This window comes from Aethalodelphis obliquidens, unplaced genomic scaffold, assembly GCF_003676395.1.
Source record: "Aethalodelphis obliquidens isolate GAN/ISIS:26980383/991018 unplaced genomic scaffold, ASM367639v1 scaffold6, whole genome shotgun sequence".
Lineage (NCBI taxonomy): Eukaryota > Metazoa > Chordata > Mammalia > Artiodactyla > Delphinidae > Aethalodelphis > Aethalodelphis obliquidens.
The window spans coordinates 18,860,106-18,883,020 of NW_020837950.1; the positions used below are offsets into that span (position 1 = coordinate 18,860,106).

Sequence of the window (22,915 nt, forward strand, 5' to 3'; positions counted from 1 at the left end):
AGCTCAGGAAATGTACATTTTATCCCAAGAGGCATTTGTACACAGAAAAATCAGGGCTTTTATTAGTAAGGATCAAGGGGAAATACTGTGGGACCACTAGAGGTCTTGACACAGAGAGTCAGGTATGAGAGAATGCCTAGTGGTAGACATTCATTTAAAGTTGATTCTTGAAAATAATTTGAAATTAGCCAGGTAAGCAAGAGTTGAAAGCGAGGTTGGTTGAGGCAAAGGAAAAGGCAAGTAGACAAGAGTGAGATTCATGCCTTTAGGAAACTTTCAGACCTACTCTGTGTTACAGATGCTTAAAAAAGCTAAAATAATAATAATAATAATAATAAAATTAGGGCTCAGAAAATGTATAAGAGATTGAGAAATACATTTCAGAATTATCACAGTGTAGGTAATTTTAAATCAGGAATGCCAATGAAATCACAAGCTCAAATGCATAGAGAATGATGGGGATACAGTTAAGTATGGCCTGAAGAAGAGAAATAAGTATAAAGAGAAAGAGGAATCTGAGGGAAAAAAAAACAACCTTATTATAAGGATACATAGTATCAGCATACTTAATGTTAGAAGAATTATCAGTAACACAAAATGCCATGAAGGAAAACCTTGATCAAGGATACAGAAAGTTGAGCTAGGATGTACAATGGGAAAATATCACTGAATTTGTCTTTGACGCATTTACTGGTAAAGGGTAGAAGATTATGCCACCCCAAAATATGACTGTAGAGGTTCAGGACATGCCACCCTAAAATATGTTGCTTTGGCATATTGATTTTTTGAGACGTAGACACTTGAAAAACAGCAAATACAGAGAGAAGCTTTCTTGGAATGCCACTATCTGTTTAAAGATAGATCCAAAAAAGCAATTCAATTGTCATAACCCTTCCCTGGAAGTTTCATTAACCAGGCAAGATTAGTTTTCTCATAAGAGAGGAGATTAGAAGTTGACATCATGCCCAAACGGTCTACAGTTCCTCACCCCTTCCCTCTTATGGTGGTTTATAATTCTGAATTTTAAGCCATCTCAGGGAGTTAATCACTTTTCCCTAGGAAACTTTCATATATACATGGGGTATATGTATTAATAAACTTGCTTATTTCTCTCTTGTTAATATGACTTTTATTACAGGATCCCAGATAAGAGTTCAAAAACATAGAAGGAAAATTATTTTTCCTTTACACTGGAATTTTTGAAACTTTGCTTTCTGTAGGGTGTTTATTAAAAAACAAATGAGAAGTCATTAACCCTAGGTGTGTGGTGAAACTGAATTTGGACATCAGCCTCCAGAATCAGATTTTGGTTAGAATTCCAGCACCAGGACCAACTGAAAGTGAAACTTTAAAATACCTACTTACCTTCTCTGTGCCTCAGTTTCCAACATGTAGATTAGCTGTAATAGCATCAGTTTTAAAGCTTATAATGAGGATTGAGTCGAATGACACATGTAAAATTTCTTAGCCTAATTCCAGATTCATAAATACTCAGTACATATTAGCTATTAGTTTATTGAAGCCCATTATTAGAAATGCTGACAATGAAAGAAGAAATAGAAAAGTAGTTCAAGAGGGCAACAGAGTTTGATGGAAGATTTCGGTTTTGTAGAGTGGGGCAAGTGAGACTATGTTACCATTGGTGTTGGTAAATGAATGAGAAAAATGATAACCGACATGGATATGAGTCTTTAATGAAGAAGAGATCTAGAGATTTTGAACAATATTTGGAAAATAGATGCTATGAATAGGAAGTAATATATCATCTATCACCTTAATAAATCATCACATAATAAAGTGTATAAAAGATTGACAGAAAAGGGCTGAAGGAAGAGACAGAATTTAAATGGACACAGGCAGAGTGGTTTGATAACTGTCTTCAGGCATTGGTGTCATTGAAAGCTAAAATTTTCTCCTCTCTTTTTACAGACATAAACGTTCAAATCAAGTTCTTGAAAAAGAGGGAGAAAGAGAGATACAGGGAGAGGTAGAGAAAGAAAATGAAAGTTTAAAGAGTAAGAAACTACCACAGGTTTCATAATTTATTCCACTGCTCTCAGTCTTTCTTACTTTCCGTTCCTTATACTATATTTTGGAGGGCTTTTTTGTTTTTCTGTTTTTAATCTGGAGAATGGTATGAGAAAGGCCTTTGGGTATGCTAAGAATGTACTATTCTACTTTATTATAGTGATAGCTGTTAACAGCACAGGGGCCTTGACTGTATAACGTCTCCTGTCTTGCTTGGGGTGACACCCGTTCAGACCGAGCCAGCTTATTTCACGTTATTGTCAGTTATGAGTGGGAAACTCTTGCGGCTGTGGAAGGGCTGGCGGCGGGGCGGGGACGGTATTGTCCGTTAATTACAGACACTGCATTGTTTTTAAATGTTTTCAGTCAATTTGTAGATAGAGCTCTAATAGATTTTTAACTTTCTTAGACTTGGTTTTTTACACACTAAAACAAATGTGGTTCTAAAGACCACTATCATTTTCTATTGCCTTTAAAAAATATTCATTTATCATTTTCCAGTCTGGATTTCCCCTCTTCTTGATACTACATGTCACTAAGGTGAATATGACTCAAAACATGAATGCACATGACCCATCTTTCAGCCCTGAATGATAAAAATATGAACCTTCACTGGCGGAGGCCGTGACCGCCACGGACCCACCCAGCCTAGGGCCTCACCTGCACCCCCTTGCGGCGAGTCGACCGACCACCTTGCTGCAGTGCATTTTTCAGAGTAAACAAATTCCATGTGCAGTTGAAAACATTCAATCCCTCAAACATGAACTGGCTCATGTGTAGAAGAGATTTGGAGGGAATAAATTATGGGATTGAGCTTCATTCAGATGTGGTAGAATATGCGAAGAAAAACCTGGAGAGTTTGATCAAAAAAAGTAATAGCTTTGATAATCAGCTTCTAGACCTGTACTGTCAGTCTGAATGGGAAGGTGCATGGCATGGCTAGGTCACCCTGATCTCTCAGCAGCTTATCAGAATAATTATATGAGCAAGTTGGCACAGCTCCTGCTGTTCACAAAATCATCTGTCTCAAGATGAAAATATTCCAACATGAACATATGAAGAAAAGCACTGCTAAGATTTGAGTTCGGTGAGCCCACATTTGTGGTTGGTAATTGCTCCCGGAAAGCAGCTGAGGGTCATCAGTATTATCGAGATTATTGTGGAGCTGGAGTCCAGAAATACTATGAGAACTACATGAAAATATTACTAAAAGTGGGAGGCATTCTGGTTATGCCTGTAGAAGATCATTTAACACAAATTATGAGACGCGAACAAAACACTTGGGAAAGTAAAAATATTCTTGCTGTTTCATTTGCTCCCCTTTTGCAACCAAGTAAGAAGGATAATGGCAAACCAGAGTCTGTGGGACATCCCCACACACAAACCCACGCTGTCTGGAATATACAGAACTTGCTTTTATTTACATTCAATGCACACGGAGACATTTCATAAGTAATGAGATGCAGGCCAAGGAGGGGTCCCTTAAAGGGCTCTACCCAAAAGAAAGAGTTAAACAGAGAGCTACACTTAGGTATTTGTAGGTAATCTGCTTATTCCTCAGCCTCTCAACAATGAGGAGGATGAAAAAAATAGAAGAGAAAGAAAAGGAAGTGGAAGACCACAATGAAGTTAAAAGAGCCACCTCAGAATTTACTGAGAGAAAAAATTATGAAACTCCCCCCCCTCGTGAATCTTTAAAAGCTTACTTGACATATTTTAGAGAAAAATAACTTAGATCAAGAAGAAAGAATGCCTACTGATAATTCCTCTAGTCTTTAAAATGTGGCATTTGTTAGGAGTTAAAAAGAGAGAGAATGTTTTCTTTCATCAGAGTGAACTTACAGTAGAAAAAAGTATCTTCTTTCCGTCAGTAATAAAAATGATGTATTCAGTGATTAAAAATAATCCCTTTCATAAAATATATTTTTCTTTAAGTCTTGGAAAAATGGCTGTTTTAACTCAGGATGACTTCAAGAGTGGAATGCAACAGTAGTGCAGACTTTGTGTAATGTAAATCCTGTTCTGATTCCTTATAGATTTGTAGTGGTGAGAGTTAGATTTAATTTTTTTTTTTTTTTTTTTTTTCTGTACGAGGGCCCCCCACTGCTGTGGCCTCTCCCATTGCGGAGCACAGGCTCCGGATGCGCAGGCTCAGTGGCCATGGCTCACGGGCCCAGCCGTTCCACGGCATGTGGGATCCTCCCACACCGGGGCACAAATCCGTGTCCCCTGCATCGGCAGGCCGATGCTCAACCACTGCACCACCAGGAAAGCCCAGATTTAATTTTATGTAAGGTTACATAACTGTTAAGCATATATAATCTGATTTGAATTGCAGTTGATTGTATTTCCTCCAAAAAAACTTTCTTATTTAATAAGGAAATAAAATCCTTTGTACTCCCACTTCCCTTAATTTTGTTGCAGTCACTATTGCTGAGTTGCTATAGATGTATTCCGGGTAATATATGAGTGCAATAATCATACAGAGAGTGAATAATTTAACTTTTAAAAAAGTTTCATGGAATTCAATAGCACTGCTACTCTTGCTTTTGAATCTATTGCCCGAAGACGTGGGGAAGATATCTGCTTCTCTCATAGAGAATTTAAGGGCACATCAAGTGAATAGTAAAGTAAAAAGTCTATACTTAATAGAACTCTTAATTTGTGTGGACCCTTTACATTTTCAATATTTAAAAATAATGAGGTTATCTTACTCTCTGGAGTTTTAGAAGAGAGTATATTTAGGATTGTTTTTTCTACAGTCCACTCTATAAAGTATTTGGTTTAAAAAAACAACAACAACAAAAAAAAACACTGTTCTTTTTGACTGCTGATGGTACAGACAGTGAGTGAATAAGCATGAGTGATAGCCGCTCTCTTGGGATAAGCTCAGTAGCTGGGCCAGAGCTGATTTGCTCAGGTGGTGCACTTTAGCAAAGGGAACTTCTAGTTCATCTGCTATTTATCTTTGAAAAGGTAGGGTTGAGCTAGCCTACATTTACTTTGAAATTAATCTTTGTAGTATAAGAAATATTCACAGAAATTATACATAGAAACCTTTTGCTTTGAAAATTCAAAATCATAGTGTAATCTTTGGGACCTACGTTGTGCTCATTTAAAAATGCTTCCCATTTTTTTTTTTTGTCTGTTTCTTTTGGTAGAATTATAATGACTTTCAGTTTTTGCTTAATATCACATAAACTATCATTTAAATGTTAGTTGTAAGGGTTTCCCTGGTGGAGCAGTGGTTGAGAGTCTGCCTGCCGATGCAGGGGACACGGGTTCGTGCCCCGGTCTGGGAAGATCCCACATGCCGCGGAGCGGCTAGGCCCGTAAGCCATGGTCACTGAGCCTGCGCGTCCGGAGCCTGTGCTCCGCAACGGGAGAGGCCACAACAGTGAGAGGCCCGCGTACCACAAAGTTAGTCGTAGCTAATCAGTGATAAAACAGGTAATGAGTACCATTATTAGTTTGTTTCTTTTCTTCCAAATTGGGCCAGAAACAGTTATCCTTTCTTAAGAAAGTGTACAATGTAATACAATGTAACATATTTGCTACTTAGTGTTACATGGATTATATATTTTTTAAAAGGAAAAATTTGAGAGTAACCCTTATTACCACCAGCATCACTGTTACAGTGGTTGATCAAGTATGCTTAAGGACATCCAATTAATGTATAGTAAAAAGATTATTATCTCTCAGCAAAGATTCAACTATTAGTAATACATAGACGGTTTCAAAATTCTCAGCTCAGGTAATTCCACATATCTAAAAACAAGTGTGTGAAATATTCTAAGCATGAATTATTCCAAGTAAGTGAGGGTATTTTAGTAATGTGAAAGATAATTTCATGGAAGGTATTTGTTTTATACCAGTGACTAGGGCTTAGATTTGGAGGTTGGAGGATGGGGGTATCGCCACAATTATTCTTAGATGATTACTAAGTTGTTATTGTTAAGAAATGCCCCATCTCATTTCTATTAAGGAAAAAAATAGTTTTATACAATTGTTATCTGCTAGAAATATTCATTTTATTTTGAATTAAATGCTAGTTTTAGAAGTTTAATCTTGAGGTCCTGGTGCCCACATATTTAAATCTAGCACCCCTAGCCCCCATCTTGTTTTTAGTGTCCAGATTTATAAACATACATATTCTTAAATGATGATTTTTCTATTCATGAGAGAGTTTTTGTGAAGGATGTATTTGCAGATTGACCTTTTCATATTGTCTTTCATTTTGCTGACCTTGGCAAAATGTACAGTAGATTTTCATGATCATTGCCTATTTTTTTGTCATTGAAATGTAAGTTTTGTATTTTTAAAAGTATTTATTTTACAGTTGTGACTTTATAACTGACTTTAAATGAAGTAGAAATAAAAGGGGAAAAAAATTAGCTTTAAAAGTTTAGAAGACCAGATAATGTTTTCTGCTAGGCAGGAATTAAGATTATATAAATTACAAATATAAAATATATATTATATAATATTGTAAAGCATTTACATATGCTTTTAGAAAGTAATTTTTTTACGTCTAAAAAATAAATAAAAATACCAAACAACAACAAAAAACCACACACAGTAGTCATAGTGTAAGAATCAATTAATGAACGTAAATAAAGAGAGATAAAGCACTAGAAATAGTGTTATGGAGGGTCTTACATGATATACTAAAAACAGGTAAATTAGTACATAAGTGAACATGTTTTTCTTCACATTATTTCTCATAGTCAAATTCCTTTCTTTCAGTCACAATTTAGGTCCCTGTTACCTCATGCCTGAATTGTTTAAACAACCTTCTTATCTAGTCTTCAGTACTTCAATCTCTTCCAATCAACTGTATCTTAAACATAACCAGTTTTATATTCCCAATACAATTTTTATATTATGTTACTATCCCAGATAGTGTTTTTCAACAATTTGTTCATTAGTTAATCATCCATCCAGCCTGCTCCTTATGGGGCAGAATTATGTCCTGGTGGTTGATATCAAGAGTAAAAAGGTGTATGATTTCCTTCAAGAAATTTACAAATTGGTAGTTCTTTGCTTCTCTAGGATCAAGTCCAAATTGTTTCACTTATATTTAACTAAACCCTCTTTACTGAGTTTTAGTGCCAACATATTAACTTGCATTGCTATCTGCACTCCAGAAATTCAGTTCCATAGTCTACCTTCTGACTCATCCTGACATTTCCTTTGCCTTAAATTTCCCATCTCCCCATTTGCTGAAATATTGACCTTTAAGAACAAGCTCAAGTGACATTTTTGTTTTTGAACTTTCCCTGTTAATAACATTCTGAATCATTTAAAAATAATAGCAAGTCAATAAATAGTTCATATTTATAAGGGATTACTGTGTACACAACTGTACTGAGAGCTTATATGGATTATCTATTTAATCCTTGAAAACATTCATTTATTAATTAAACAAATATTTATTGAGCACTTGTGTGCTATAAATTGACCTGAAGCTAGGATTTGGTGTAGACATTATAGTGAATCAGACAAATAAGGACACTGAACTTATGAAACTCTTCCAGATCAGGAACACAAACAAACAAGCAATATAATTCCAGATAGTGATAAAACTTCAAGGAAAATTAAAAAGAAAAAGAAAACAAGCTATAGGAATAATTAATATAAATGTTACACTTGTCTTCTTTTAAACAAATAATGGTATATTTGTGTATGTACAAATGTTTTATATGAACATAATTTATTTGTGTTTTTAATTATACTTATTGACTCCTCTTCTTCTAGATTTAAATTCCTTGAGATGAGAATTAGCACTCTCCATGTTAATTATCTTTGTTTCCTTCATGTGGCCTAGACTAGTATCTTCACCTAAATAAATCTAAACAGAAAATTAGTAGATACTTTTATTTTTTTATTTTACATCAGTAATACAAGGCAGAATACTGGAAGGCACATGGAAAGTACAAACAGAGAAGAACATTCAATTAACAATACTTGAAAGTTATCATTGTTTCCATTTTAGTTTATAACATGTTTCTTTGCTTAAAAATGTATTGTAAATATTTTCCCATGTCCATGTGATGAAGATGACTGAAAAATATCCCATGATGTAGAAGAGAAGAGATGAATTTATTCAGTTTCTGTTTGTCTTAGGTCCTGTTAATTTGTCGCAAAATGAAAATAGCTGTAACTCTTCCAATGCACACTAAATTTAGCCAATATATGTGCTGAAATTTTAAAAGGTAAGTGGAGATTTTAAATACTACATCATCTATTGATCAAGGGAAAAAATGTTAGAGTTAAATATATGTAAACTATGATGTATGTTGTCACTTTTTTACATGCAGCTAAATGTTTACTTTTGTTAATTTTTCTTTCCTCTCCATCTTCAGTAATGCTGAATTATACTATAGCTTATTATAAAGACTAAATATGCTTAATCCTTTATTGCTTCATAATTATTAAGGTTGGCTTTGAAATAGCAGATTATAAACAAACTTTTATTTATTAAAGTAAATAAAAGTCAAATAATTTTCAAAATAATCCAAGTTTTTTCTTCTCTCTCTTACTATCCTTCTCTCTCCTTTAGTTTAGCACATTGTCATTTCCCTAAATACGAATTATCTCAAAGCTGGCATGATTATCCACATAGTTTCTTTATATCTTATAACTATTTAGCAAGAGTATATTTAAAATGTCAGAATTGTGTTCTTAAATTTAAATGCCAATTATATAGTTAAACAAAGTCCCTGGACTCTTCTTTTTTAATGTTTAAAGGAATATAACTGCTGGGCAGTGAGTTTAGTGTTTTAATATTATTTTAATAATAATCATACAAACGGGAAATTTCTTGCAACATTGAAAAAAGTCACAGTTGTGTTCTTTTAAATTGCTGTGTGTATTATTATTTCTTATACTATTCAGCCTTTGTGACTTATTTAAAATTTTCAATCAAACTCTTCTATGTGATTTTATGAATACATACACATAGGGATTTCATAAAACACGCCATATTGTTTTTTCTTCCCTAACAGATAAGATGGTATCACTTGATCCCATAATCATTTAATATTAAATTTGCCAGAGTAAATAAATTTCCATGTCTGCAGGATCTGGCAAGAGTTTTGAGTTTTCTGTGGTGACCATATGAAGACTCCGAAGTGCATTGTTGGTTTTTCTGTGGTGCTTCCTGTTTCTTTTGGACCTAGTATGTTCTCCAGTCACTTAACTGGATATTCTCCTTTGCTGGAACATTTTCTCTCAACTTAATCTATTGTTTCTTTAGGTTTTGCAGATCTTGGCCTTGCTTACCTTTGGTCAGAGTGCCCCCTCACTCGGGTACTACCTCTATATCCTTGAACACTGACCAGTGCTTTTCCTCAGAACACCCTGCTGCTCCAGAATCAGTCCTCCTTTATAGCTAATTGTTTGACTTCTAAAATGAAATGGTTCCTGCTTTGATTACCAATACTTCCATACAATCCACCTTTTCCTCCCAGTCAATGTGGCTATTCTGCATCATGTTCCCTTTCAAGTATAAACAAAGCATAGGACAATCTCGTATTCCTGAGCTTTCATTTATAAGTGCACACTATTTGAAAATGTTTGTTTTTGTGTTCTATTACCAAGCATTTATGGTCAGTAAGATGTCCACCATTTAGTTAATAACTTTTTCCTCAAAACTCTATAAGTAGGAAGAATGTTATCTTGTTTTCATATTCTCTCCAGTACAAAATCTATTTCTTTTTTTTCTTCACTCTCCAGGGAAACCCCTGTTTGGATAAAAGAAAATTCATTACATTCATTCGATACATTTAAAAGACATATTCCACCATTTCAGGTTGTTGAGAGTTTAAAGGGTAAGGTAGACACATTACATAAATACAATAGCAGGGTTACTAGACATGAATCCTAAACGCTATGCGAAAACCTTAGGTAAAGGAGCTTAAAGCTCAGGATGCCATGGAGGTGAGACTGAAGTAATTTCCAAGAAAAACGGGGTGATTAAGAGCATGGATTCTATCACATAAAAGCTCTTTAACTTTGGAAATGTATTTAATCTTTCTAAGTTTCCTCAGCTATAAAGTAGAGCTAACAATAGCTCCTGCCTTATAATATTGTTTTTAGGACAAATGCATTAATCAATGTAAAGAGCTTGGAACAGTGTGACTCATTTTAAGCCCTTGATAAATGTTGGCTGTAATGGTGAGGACTATTATATGAGAAAGAGAAAGATTTCCTATGTAGAAGAAATCTCACAGGGAAAGCACAGATATAGAAAAGTTTATAGTACACTCAGGGAAACAGTAATTACTTGGTTGGCAGGAGTTTGAGGAACAGTAAAGAATGGAAAGAATGAATCAGAAAGATAAGCAGGGACCAAAGGTGAAGGACTACTTACTGGGCCTATTAATATTATGGTGTAAGTTATGGGGTGAATCTATTGAAGAATTTCATGCAATGGGATGATATGGCCAAATGTACATTTTAGAAACACAAATTTAGTAAGAAGTGTATAAAATGGATTTGAGAGAAAGATTTGAAGGAAGAGTTGAGGGCAGAAAGTGACAGTGACAGAGATTATTAACAGGTAATTTAGAAGCTAGATATTTTTAGGATGTGAAAAACTAAAACTTGATATGTGTAACTCCTGGCACCATGTGAGTATTAAGCCCAGTGCTTAGTCTAGAGCTAACACTCAATTTATATTAGCTATAATTATAACTAATATGATATCTTCAAACAAGAATTATTGAATATTATGACTTAAATGACTCCATTATTAAATGATAAATGGCTAAAATGGAAGAGTGGGTTTGGATCAAGAAACAATGATGTAATTTTCAACACATTGAGTATGAGATTTCCACGAGATATACAGTCATATGTGTGCAGAAATCAGATGGAAATAAAGATTAAGAGTTCAACTGAGAGGTTTGGTTATGTGGACCGGGAAGTGGTTGTATCCATGGTAACCAACAATATATGGAGTACAGAAGAAGAATTAGGAGAAAACAAGTTCACTTAGGAAAACAGATACACATAAGAACAGAATAAAGAAAAGAGTAAAAACATAACCTCAGGGTTCACTACATCTTTCTTATCATATGGATGAAGATTATCCAAAGAATGAATGGTCAAAGAGATATGAGAAGAACCAACAATTAGTGGTTTAGTAGGAAATCGTCAATCAGCAACACTTTGAGTGATTACTAATATTTCAGGTGGTGTAAGTACTGTATAAGCATTAACTCCTTTAATAATTAAAAAAGACGTTCATGTAGGTCCTATTATTTCATTTTTTTTACAGAGAAGAAAACTCGATGCACAGATAGGATAAGTAAAGTGCCTGAGATGAGAGAGATTAAAACAGGACAGTCATTACTGTATGCAAATACTGTTACAGCAGTAGAGAAAATGATCTGTTGTTTTGGTAATTAAAAGGTGTAGCCATCCTATGGCAGAATAATTGTAGCAGTGGGGTAGAGGTGGAAATCAAATTGCAATATAGTAGGAAGTAGTAGGTCAAAATCAATAAAGGAGAGAGTACAAATACTTTGTCTAAAATTCATCGGTTCTCTTTCTTTAAGCAAAGGTGAACACACTTAGTCATAATCAGAATAAACTTCATTTGTTTCTCTGATCATTTAAGGATGTGGATTTTATGTATGAGATTACTTTCCACAAGGATAATTTTATTTTTCAGTCTCTTCTAATTTCTTGTTTTCCAGACCTGCTGACTATAGTGTCTAGGGAATAGCCTTCAACACACTTTACACATCCTAAAGTGTTTCAATAATTGAGTTTGATGAACCCCTAAATAAGTGTCATTTATTGAGTTTAACATGGGCCAAGTACTGTGCCAAAATCTTCATAGGGAATATTTTATTAATCTTCACAAGAGCTATAATTGAAAGTTATGCATTTTTCAGATGAAGAACTTGAGAACTAAAAATTCCCAAGGTCACAAGACTAGAAAATAATGGAGCTGCTAATTAATCCAAGAGCAAGTCGTTCCAGGGCCTATGTGCTCCTTCCCTCCAACCAAAATCTCTAAAGACATGGAGCTTATATTTCCTCATTTAATGATTCCAACTGGTAACACATTCCTACAAGCGGTGAGTTTTAATAGTTTTACATTTATATTTCTGAACTCATTTTAATGAGTCAATGATAAATTTTGTATCTCTTTTAAATTTTATTTTGTCTTAAGTCCTTGTATTTAAAAAGTTTTCAGAGGATGATTATATTTCATACACATTTAGGTCTCTTTAAGGCATTTCTATTTAAAAAAGACAAAAATAATCAGTAATTCAAGATTACCATTTATCTTTGGAAGAAAATATTTGACTTTTAAATTCATTAAATCCGTTCCAATAACTAATACAAATATGATATAAAGATTAATTTTCACACATCTGTCTATCTTTTTTAAGTTGATCTATAGAGACATATTTGGAAAAGGAAATTTTTTCTCCCCATGGTGTTCCAATTCTCTTTCTGAATTGGATTACAATAGGCTGGGATTTGGGAAATATTCCTTGAGGGCATATCATGTGACCAATTACCTAAGGATTTTGCACCAGTCACGTACTCTCCATTTGCCTGCATTTAACACACTTACGGGAAGTTTGGTTCAAGGTCTGTTCCAATTTAATATTTCTAGGTTCTATGACATTGATGTACTCACCTAGATAAAATGTCATGTACATTTTTTATCAGTTGGTTTTGAACTTGGAACAAGCAGTTGAAAACACCTATGATTGATATTTGCCTCTTTCTGATAGAAATTTCAATTAGACTGATTAACAGTCGTACAAAAATCATAATAAATTGATATTACAGATGATGTATCCATTGAAACCAATGATCATTGTGAAGTTGCTATGTAAAATGACTTGCTGTCATTTTAATGTGCTTGAATATTTTATACTGAAATCTTTTTCATAGAGCATCTTATTTTAAAAATAGCATACAACTGTTTTTTTTTAAATCCCTGAAACAGAGGTAGAATTCCTGTTCTGCTTGTTTAAAACTTTGAAAAGATTTTTCTTTAATTGTTCCTCAAATTTCCATGGAAATCAAGGGTTATGTACATCCTCAACAACAACTTCAACTTGAAATCACCTAATTCAAACTATGTTAAATCTTTCTTAAGGGATTTTTCTCATTTGACCTTGAATAACAGTTGAGTGTGTTTGTGTGTGTGTGTGTGTGTGTGTGTGTGTGTGTGTGAGAGAGAGAGAGAGAGAGAGAGAGAGAGAGAATGAAAAATTCCATATTAGATTATGGATACCAAATGAAAAAGATTAATTTTATCCTCATTGTACATAGTAGACTTACAAATATCTGGCAAACAAACATTTTAATTAACTCAAATATATTTGCTAAATATTATTACCTGTCCACATTTATAGTGAAGATTTTTAATAAAATTCCCTATTAAACTAAAGAAAAAGCTGGGATAGTTGTATGAATTTTTAAAATAAAACTGCTGCTGCAAATCCTGTATTTTTCTATTACTAGATTCTAAACTTTTTTTTTTTTTTGCGGTACACAGGCGTCTCACTGTTGTGGCCTTTCCCGTTGTCGAGCACAGGCTCTGGATGCATAGGCTCCAGACGTGCAGGCTCAGTGGCCATGGCTCACGGGCCCAGCCACTCCACGGCATGTGGGATCTTCCCAGACCGGGGCACGAACCCGTGTCCCCTGCAACGACAGGCAGACTCTCAACCACTGTGCCACCAGGGAAGCCCGATTCTAAACTTTTAAAACATGGCCCACTGTTAAGAAACTAACTAAATCCTAACCAGCAGAAAGTAATGAACCACATCCCAACAAGTGACAAAATTATGTGGGATTGTGTGTTTTCTATGTGATGTATTAGCAGTATTTTTAAGAACTGAATTTTGGCTTAGTAGGAACACAAAAATTGAAACTTTCAGAACATTTCCTATTAGTCTTCAGTAAGGTGTGTTATAATGTATCACAAGGGACCAGGGATCATAAGTTGATTTTCACCACACGTAGTCCTTTTTCCCTTTGTCCTTCACTGAGTCTTATGCTTCTTTTTTTCTACCTCTGAAGTACTCCTGTGGGGCTAGTTAAACCAAGATAGAACATTCACCTCCTGACTGCTTCAGTCCTTGAGAAGAAGTTAACAGATTTAAGGAAATGAGAAAGATAGAGAAAAAGGAAAGGCGTAGAAAAATCCAAATTTGATAAAGAAATCGGTAATTATCAATAATTCAAAGTTATCAGTAAACTTTGTCATAGATAATTTCAAACCCACATGTGAAAACTAAACACCCATTAGAAGATCATGTCAGACTTATCCTGTAAATTTTTAGTGAGTTAACTTTAATCCTGCATAGTGCAAATATTATAAATTTACTTTTACATTCCTTTACTTTTAGCAAAAACTCTCTGAGTTGATGTTGTCAAAAGCCCCATGCTGGAGATGTTTTTTGTAGTTTAAAGAGATGGAAAAAGTTTCTTGTGGTTTTACATAAAAGTAAATCACATATTGCATACCAATTGATAATCAAAAGGATAGTAGTTACATTTAAAATGTGTCCTATGTCAATGTAATAACTACACAAAGAGAAATATGTGACACATTAAGACAAGATTGTTCAAGAGAATTCTCCAAAATTATTCCACTGCTTCCCTGCTTTTGTATGTTCTAGTGTCATGTGGGGTCCAACCCATTCAGGTATAAACAGATAGAGAACTATATACTTGTAATCCTAAATTAGTAGGCTTTTTTTTTTTCTGTGTTTCTCTATGAAGAGCTTTTCAAGAACTACCCAAGGAATGACTGGACTGACATTTATAAGAGGAGTAATGTCAAGTGTAGTTCACATACTTTTATACACAAAACATAAAGGATGTACACAAGATTCTCACTGCAGATACAAGTTTTCCTCTCACTAAGCATCTAGCGATAACTGGCATAGCTAAGAACATGGTTCTGATCTTGTTAACAATATTTTACTTATTTTCCAAATACTGTGGCTTACATTTTACTTGGGCTTATTGCTTCAGCACTCAAATTACCCTGGTTTAGTTTTGTTTGTACACTTGCACAAGTAATAGCTTTTAATAAAAGAGCTTTTATTGATTCCTAAGAAGTACTTAAGTACCTCCAATATGCTATAGTCATGCCTGAGTCACTTGTACTTTTTCTCTAATTGGAGACCTCAGTGTTTAAATCTGTGTTTCCTTTGGTAGTTATATTTTTGAAACATCAGCAATTTTCTGTGCAGTAGACACACAATTTCAAATCTCTATTTAAATAATCTTCTATTTAGGTAATCCAGGTTATTGTTTAAGTTTTGATGTAGTTACATAAGAAGAATTATATGAGCACATGTTATAATTGTTTTCTCCAGAAAATAAAATGAGAAAATGTGAAAGTGTAAACTGAGTTGGACAGGTGCAGAAATTCCACTTTTCTCAGATTTTTGATCTCTATATCTATGATAAAAATAGGATAGATCATTGATTTTAAAGTCCACTAACGACCATAAACTTCCAGACTGTAGTTCTGGGTTCTATAAGACAATACAGAAAATAACCTAAAAGTTTTGATGTTAAGGGAAGAGCTTCTGATTCTAAATTCCAGTTCTGTCATTTTTCACCATTTTTGAGTTTGGAGAGATTATCCAATATCTCTAAGTCTGGAAGAAGTCTACCTAAACCTAAAGAAAACACATGCCAAGAAATATGGAAGGAAAATTATATAGTTGAGGATAGGTAGAGAATGAAACAAACTAAGAAGTGAAAAAGGGCTAAAATAATTCTCTGATTTCTTGGAAAAACTGAGGTTTCACATATAAAGAACATGCTATGTGTCAAAGAGCATAGATTATAATTGACAGAATAACCTTATAAATTATGAAATGATAAAAGCTTCCAAAAAAGAGAAAGTTTATATATGAAAAACAAAAATCCCAACAGAATTTTCAACTGCAATGCTGGCTGATCAAAAATTACAGATCAATAACCTTTAATTTAGGATTGAAAAACACAAAACTGAAAACCTTTTCATTTTATACCCAAACTCTATTTTAAGTATCCATTATTAAATAATGAATTTTACAGTTAAAATTGTAATTCCAGTACAAATATAAATTTAACACATTTCAGATAACTATTTGAGTAAATGATTAATGAAGAAGCCAGTAAAATGGAAAAATTTGTTCACCATGATTCCAAAAAGCCAATACATGTATAGGAAATCAGGAATCTGGAAAAAAATTGCTTTATAAATGCAAAACTAAATTTTGTGTGTGTGTAGGGAGGGTAAAAATTACACTTCCAACACACGAATTCATTTGTATATCTATAGAAAAAGATAATTTGCATTGCTATTCATTGTCTACATCTTACAAAGTAGTAAAAAAACTAAATAACCCAGACAATGAAAGGCACAAACTCCATACATTATTTTCAATGAAAAGACACTTTTTGGTCTATTTCAAAGTCTTTCACAAGAATTTTAATTAAATGACATTGTGGAACATGGAAAAGATTCTGAATATTTGCTATCCATGCACACGTTAATACAGCAATCATGATTGTGCTCTATGCAGATTCAAAGTGGAATTTTGTAGTTAAATATGATATGTGGTTACTTTAAGAGATTGTTTTGATGTGATTAAAGAAAACACTACATATGTTTCCTCCTGCTCAACTTTCTTCCACTCCCACTTCTAGTAATAGCACCTCTACTTGCCCTTAGGGAAAATATACTTCAACTTTAGGCCATGCTTTGATTATGGAATTTGTGTGTGTAAGCTTTAATTTAGTGTGTTAATTAGTGAAATGTAGTAAATAAATATAGTAAATAAATAAGCTAAGCAAACTTAGAAAAATATAACATACAGCCAGCAGAGGGAAAAAAAGAAGAAACTTTTGTTGACTGAATATAAGTCGCAGAGAAAAGAATACAAGCAAAGAATAGCATGCAAAGCATAAATAAGTCTAAATATAATAGAGACTGAAACAAATGTTATTAGATTATGCTATTCCCTTAAAAGAGTATAACTCTATACTTTAACAAGGAACGCTTAAAATATAATGGCACAGAAACTTTTGAAAATAATGAGGGTAGGTTACATAAATTATGATTCCGTGATTTAATAGATTATTATATGATTATACAATATAATTTGTGGCAAATCTACCCTTCCAATTGCAGAGGCACAAAAAACTTAAGAGACATCACTGATACACATAGCCGATCCATGAACAGAAAGCCTCAGACATCCCAAAAGGCAAGAAAATCCCCACATACTTGGGTAGGGCAAAAGAACAAAGATAAAACAGAGACAAAAGAATAGGGACAGGACCTGCACCTCTGGGAGGAAGCTGTGAAGGAGAAAAAGTTTCCACACACTATGAAGCCCCTTCACTGGTAGAGACGGGGGGCAGGGGGCAGGGGAGAAGCTTCAGAGCAACGGAGGAGAGCACAGCAAAACGGATGCAGAGAGAAAAGCATAGAGATTCCTTAAGTGTGGAGTAGCACTCACCAGCATGAGAGGATTGTCCACTCATCTGCTGGAGCAGGTGGGGGATGGGAGCTGAGGCTCCATCTTCGGAGGTCAGATCCCAGGGAGAGGACTGTAGTTGGCTATGTGAACACAGCCTGAAGGGGGCTAGTGCACCACAGTTAGCCGGGAGGGAGTCTGAGAAAAAGTCTGGACTTTTTCCCAGACTAAGAGGCAAAAGATCATTGTTTTGGGGTGCACAAGGAGAGGGGATTCAGAACACCGCCTAAACCAGCTCCGAAGACAGGCACGAGCCATGACTATCATCACGGACACCAGAGATGGGCATGAAATGCTAAACCTGCTGCTGCAGCCACCAAGAAGCCTGTGTGCAAGCACAGCTCACTATCCACAACTCCCCTCCTGGGAGCCTGGGCAGCCTGCCACTGCCAGGGTCCTGTGATCCAGGGACAACTTCCCCGGGAGAACACACGGTGTGCCTCAGGTTATTACAATGTGACACTGACCTTTGCCACCGCAGGCTCGCCCCGCATACAGTACCCCTCCCTCCCCCCAGCCTGAGTGAGCCAGAGCCCCCTAATCAGCTGCTACTTTAACCCTGTCTTCTCTGAGCGAAGAACGTACATGCTCAGGCAACCGACATGCAGCAATGGGGCCAAATCCAAAGCTGAACCCCAGGAGCTGTGCGAACAAAGAAGAGAAAGGGAAATTTCTACCAGCAGCCTCAGGAGCAGTGGATTAAATCTGCACAATCAACTTGATGTACTCTCATCTGTGGAATACCTGAATAGACAATGAATCATCCCAAAATTGAGGTGGTAGATTTTAGGAGCAACTGAAGACTTGGGGTTTGCTTTATGCATCTAATTTGTTTCTGGTTTTCTCTTTATCTTAGTTTAGTATTTAGAGTTTATTATCATTAGTAGATTTGTTTATTGATTTGATTGCTCTGTTCTTTTTTTTTTAAATATATATATATATTTTTTCCTTTTTCTCTTTTTTGTGAGTGTGTATGTGTATGCTTCTTTGTGTGATTTTGTCTATATAGCTTTGCTTTTACCATTTGTCCTAGGGTTCTGTCTGTCAGATTTTTGTTTGTTTGTTTGATTTTAGTATAGTTTTTAGTGTTTGTTATCATTGGTGGATTTGTTTATTTTTGGCTTGGTTGCTCTATTCTTTCTTTCTGTTTTTTAATATTATTTTTTAATTTCTTTTTGTTTTTAATGATTTTTTTTATTTTAATAACTTTATTTTATTATTTTTTTCTTTTTTCCTCTCTTTTCTTCAGAGCCATGTGGCTGACAGGGTCTTGGTGCTCCTGCCAGGTAACAGGCCTGTGCCTCTGAGGTGGGAGAGCTGAGTTCAGGACATTTGTCCACCAGAGAACTCCCGGCTCCACGTAATATCAAATTGCAAAAGCTCTTCCAGAGATCTCCATCTCAACGTGAAGACCCAGTTCCACTCAATGACCAGCAAGCTACAGTGCTGGACACCCTCTGCCAAACAACTAGCAAGACAGGAACACAACCCTACGCATTAGCAGAGAGGCTGCCTAAAATAATAATAAGGTCACAGACACCCCAAAACACACCACCGGAAATGATCCTGTCCACCAGAAAGACAGATTCAGCTTTATCCACCAAAACACAGGCACCAGTCCCCTCGACCAGGAAGCCTACACAACCCACTGAACCAACCTTAGTCACTGGGGGCAGACACCAAATACCACAGGAACTACAAACCTGCAGCCTGCAAAAAGGAGACCCCAAATACAGTAAAATAAGCAAAATGAGAAGACAGAGAAACACACAGCAGAGGAAGGAGAAGGTAAGAACCCACCAGACCAAATGAATGAAGAGGAAATAGGCAGTCTACCCGAAAAATAATTCAGAATAATGAAAGTAAGGATGATCCGAAATCTTGGAAATAGGATTGAGAAAATATAAGAAACATTTAACAAGGACCTAGAAGAGTTAAAGAGCAAACAAATAATGATGAACAACATAATAAATGAAATTTAAAATTCTCTAGAAGGAATTAATAGTAGAATAACTGAGGTAGAAGAATGGATAAGTGATCTGGAAGATAAAATAGTGGAAGTACTACCGCAGAGCAGAATAAAGAAAAAAGAATGAAGAGAATTGAGGACAGTCTCAGAGACCTCTGGGAAAACATTAAATGCACCAACATTTGAATTATAGGGGTTCCAGAAGAAGAAGAGAAAAAGAAAGGGACTGAGAAAATATTTGAAGAGATTATAGTTGAAAACTTCCCTAATATGGGACAGGAAGTAGTCACTCAAGTCTAGGAAGCACAGAGTGGCCCATATAGGATAAATCCAAGGAGAAACATGCCAAGACATATATTAATCAAACTATCAAAAATTAAATACAAAGAAAAAATATTAAAAACAGCAAGGAAAAAACAACAAATAACATACAAAGGAATCCCCATAAGGTTAACAGCCTCTTTCAGCAGAAACTCTGCAAGCCAGAAGGGAGTGGCAGGACATATTTAAAGTGATGAAAGGGAAAAACCTGCAACCAAGATTACTCTTCCCAGCAAGGATCTCATTCAGATTCAACGGAGAAATTAAAACCTTTACAGACAAGCAAAAGCTAAGAGAATTCAGCACCACCAAACCAGCTTTACAACAAATGTTAAAGGAACTTCACTAGGCAAGAAGCACAAGACAAGGAAAAGACTGACAATAGCAAACTCAAACCGATTAAGAAAATGGTGATAGGAACATACATATTGATAATTACCTTAAATGTAAATGAACTAAATGCTGTAACCAAGAGACATAGACTGGCTGAATGGATACAAAAACAAAACCTGTATATATGCTGTCTACAAGAAACCCACTTCAGACCTAGTGACACATACAGACTGAAAGTGAGGGGATGGAAAAAAGTATTCCATGCAAATGGAAATCAAAAGAAAGCTAGAGTAGCAATTCTCATATCAGACAAAATAGACTTTAAAATAAAATCTATTACAAGAGACAAAGAAGGACACTACATAATGATCAAGGGGTCAATTCAAGAAGAAGATATAACAACTGTAAATATTTATGCACTCAACATAGGAGCACCTCAATACATAAGGCAAATGCTAACAGCCATAAAAGGGGATATCAACAGAAACACAATAATTGTAGGAGACTTTAACACCTCACTTTCACCAATGGACAGATCAACCAAAACGAAAATAAATAAGGAGACACAAGCTTTAAATGATCCATTAATCAAGATGGACTTAATTGATATTTATATGACATTCCATCCAAAATCAACAGAAGACACTTCTCAAGTACTCATGGAGCATTCTCCAGGATAGATCATATCAAGTACTTTTTCTGACCACAACACTATGAGATTAGATATCAATTACAGGAAAAAAGAAAAACTGTAAAAAATACAAATATCTGGAGCCTAAACAATATACTACTAAATAACTGAGAGATCATTAAAGAGGATTTCAAAAAATACCTAGAAACAAATGACAAAGAAAACACGACAATCAATGGAATGCAGGCAAAGCGGTTCTATGAGGGAAGTTTAGCAATACAATCCTACCTCAAGAAACAGGAAAAATCTCAAATAAACAAGCTAAACTTACATCTACAGCAATTAGAGAAAGAAGAACAAAAAAACCCTAAGGTTAGCAGATGGAAAGAAATCATAAATATCTGATCAGAAATAAATGAAAAAGAAATGAAGGAAACAATAGCAAAGATCAATAAAACTAAAAGCTGGTTCTTTGAGAAGATAAACAAAATTGATCAACCATTAGCCAGACTCATCATGAAAAAAAGGGAGAAGACTCAACTCAACAGAATTAGAAATAAAAAAGGAGACAAAACAACTGACACTGCAGAAATGCAAAGGAACACGAGAGATTACTACAAGCAACTATATCCCAATAAAATGGAAAACCTGCAGGAAATGGGCAAATTCTTAGGAAAGCACAGCCTTCCAAGACTGAACCAGAAAGAAATAAAAAATATAAACAGACCAATCACAAGCACTGAAATTGAGACTGTGAATAAAAATCTTCCAACGAACAAAAGCCCAGCACCAGATGGCTTCACAGACTAATGCTATCAAACATTTAGAGAAGAGCTTACACCTATCCTTCTCAAACTCTTCCAAAATACAGCAGAGAGAGGAACATTCCCAAACTCATTCTACGAGGCCAACATCACCCTGATACCAAAACTAGATAAAGATGCCACAAAGAACAAAAACTACAGGTCAATATCACTGATGAACATAGATGTAAAAATCCTCAACAAAATACTAGCAAACAGAATCCACAACACATTAAAAGGATCATACACCTTGATCAAGTGGCATTTATCCCAGGAGTACAAGGATTCTTCAATACACACATATCAATCAGTGTGATCAAACATAGAAACAAACTGAAGGAGAAAAAAAATATGATCTTTTCAATAGATGCAGAAAAAGCTTGAGACAAAATTCAACACCCATTTATGATAACAACGCTCTAGAAAGTTTGCATAGAGGGAACTTACCTCAACATAATAAAGGCCATATATGACAAACCCACAGCCAAAATCATTCTCAGTGTTGAAAAACTGAAACCATTTCCTCTAAGATCAGGAACAAGACATGGTTGTCCACTCTCACCACTATTGTTCAACATACTTGTGGAACTTTTAGCCAAAGCAATCAGAAGAGAAAAAGAAATAAAAGGAATCCAAATTGGAAAAGAAGTAAAACTGTAACTGTTTGCAGATGACATGATACTATACATAGAGAATCCTAAAGAGACTACCAGAAAACTACTAGAGCTAATCAATGAATTTAGTAAAGTTGCAGGATACAAAATTAATGCACAGAAATCTCTTGCATTCCTATACACTAATGATGAACAATCTGAAAGAGAAATAAGGAAACACTTCCATTTACCGCTGCAATGAAAATAATAAAATACCTAGGAATAAACCTACTTAAGGAGACAAAAGACCTGTATGCAGAAAATTATGACACTGATGAAAATAATTAAAGATGATACAAGCAGATGGAGAGATATACCATGTTCTTGGATTAGAAGAATCAACATTGTGAAAATGACTATACTACCAAAAGCAATCTACAGATTTAATACCATCTTGATCAAACTACCAATGGCATTTTTCACAGAACTAGAAGAAAAAATTTCACAATTTGTATGGAAACACAAAAGACCCCGAATAGCCAAAGCAATCTCGAGAAAGAAAAATGGAGCTGGAGGAATCAGGCTCTAGGACTTTAGATTATACTACAAAGCTACAGTAATCAAGACAGCATGATACTTGCAGAAAAACAGAAATATAGATCAGTGGAACAGGATAGAAAGCCCAGAGATAAACCCACACACATATGGTC

General features: G+C 34.9%; 1 pseudogene; it reads left to right on the forward strand.

Annotated features, from left to right (window-relative positions):
* Positions 1–2,788: 2,788 nt before the first annotated feature.
* On the forward strand, positions 2,789–3,758 carry LOC113619241 (protein-L-isoaspartate O-methyltransferase domain-containing protein 1-like; annotated as a pseudogene).
* Positions 3,759–22,915: the final 19,157 nt, after the last annotated feature.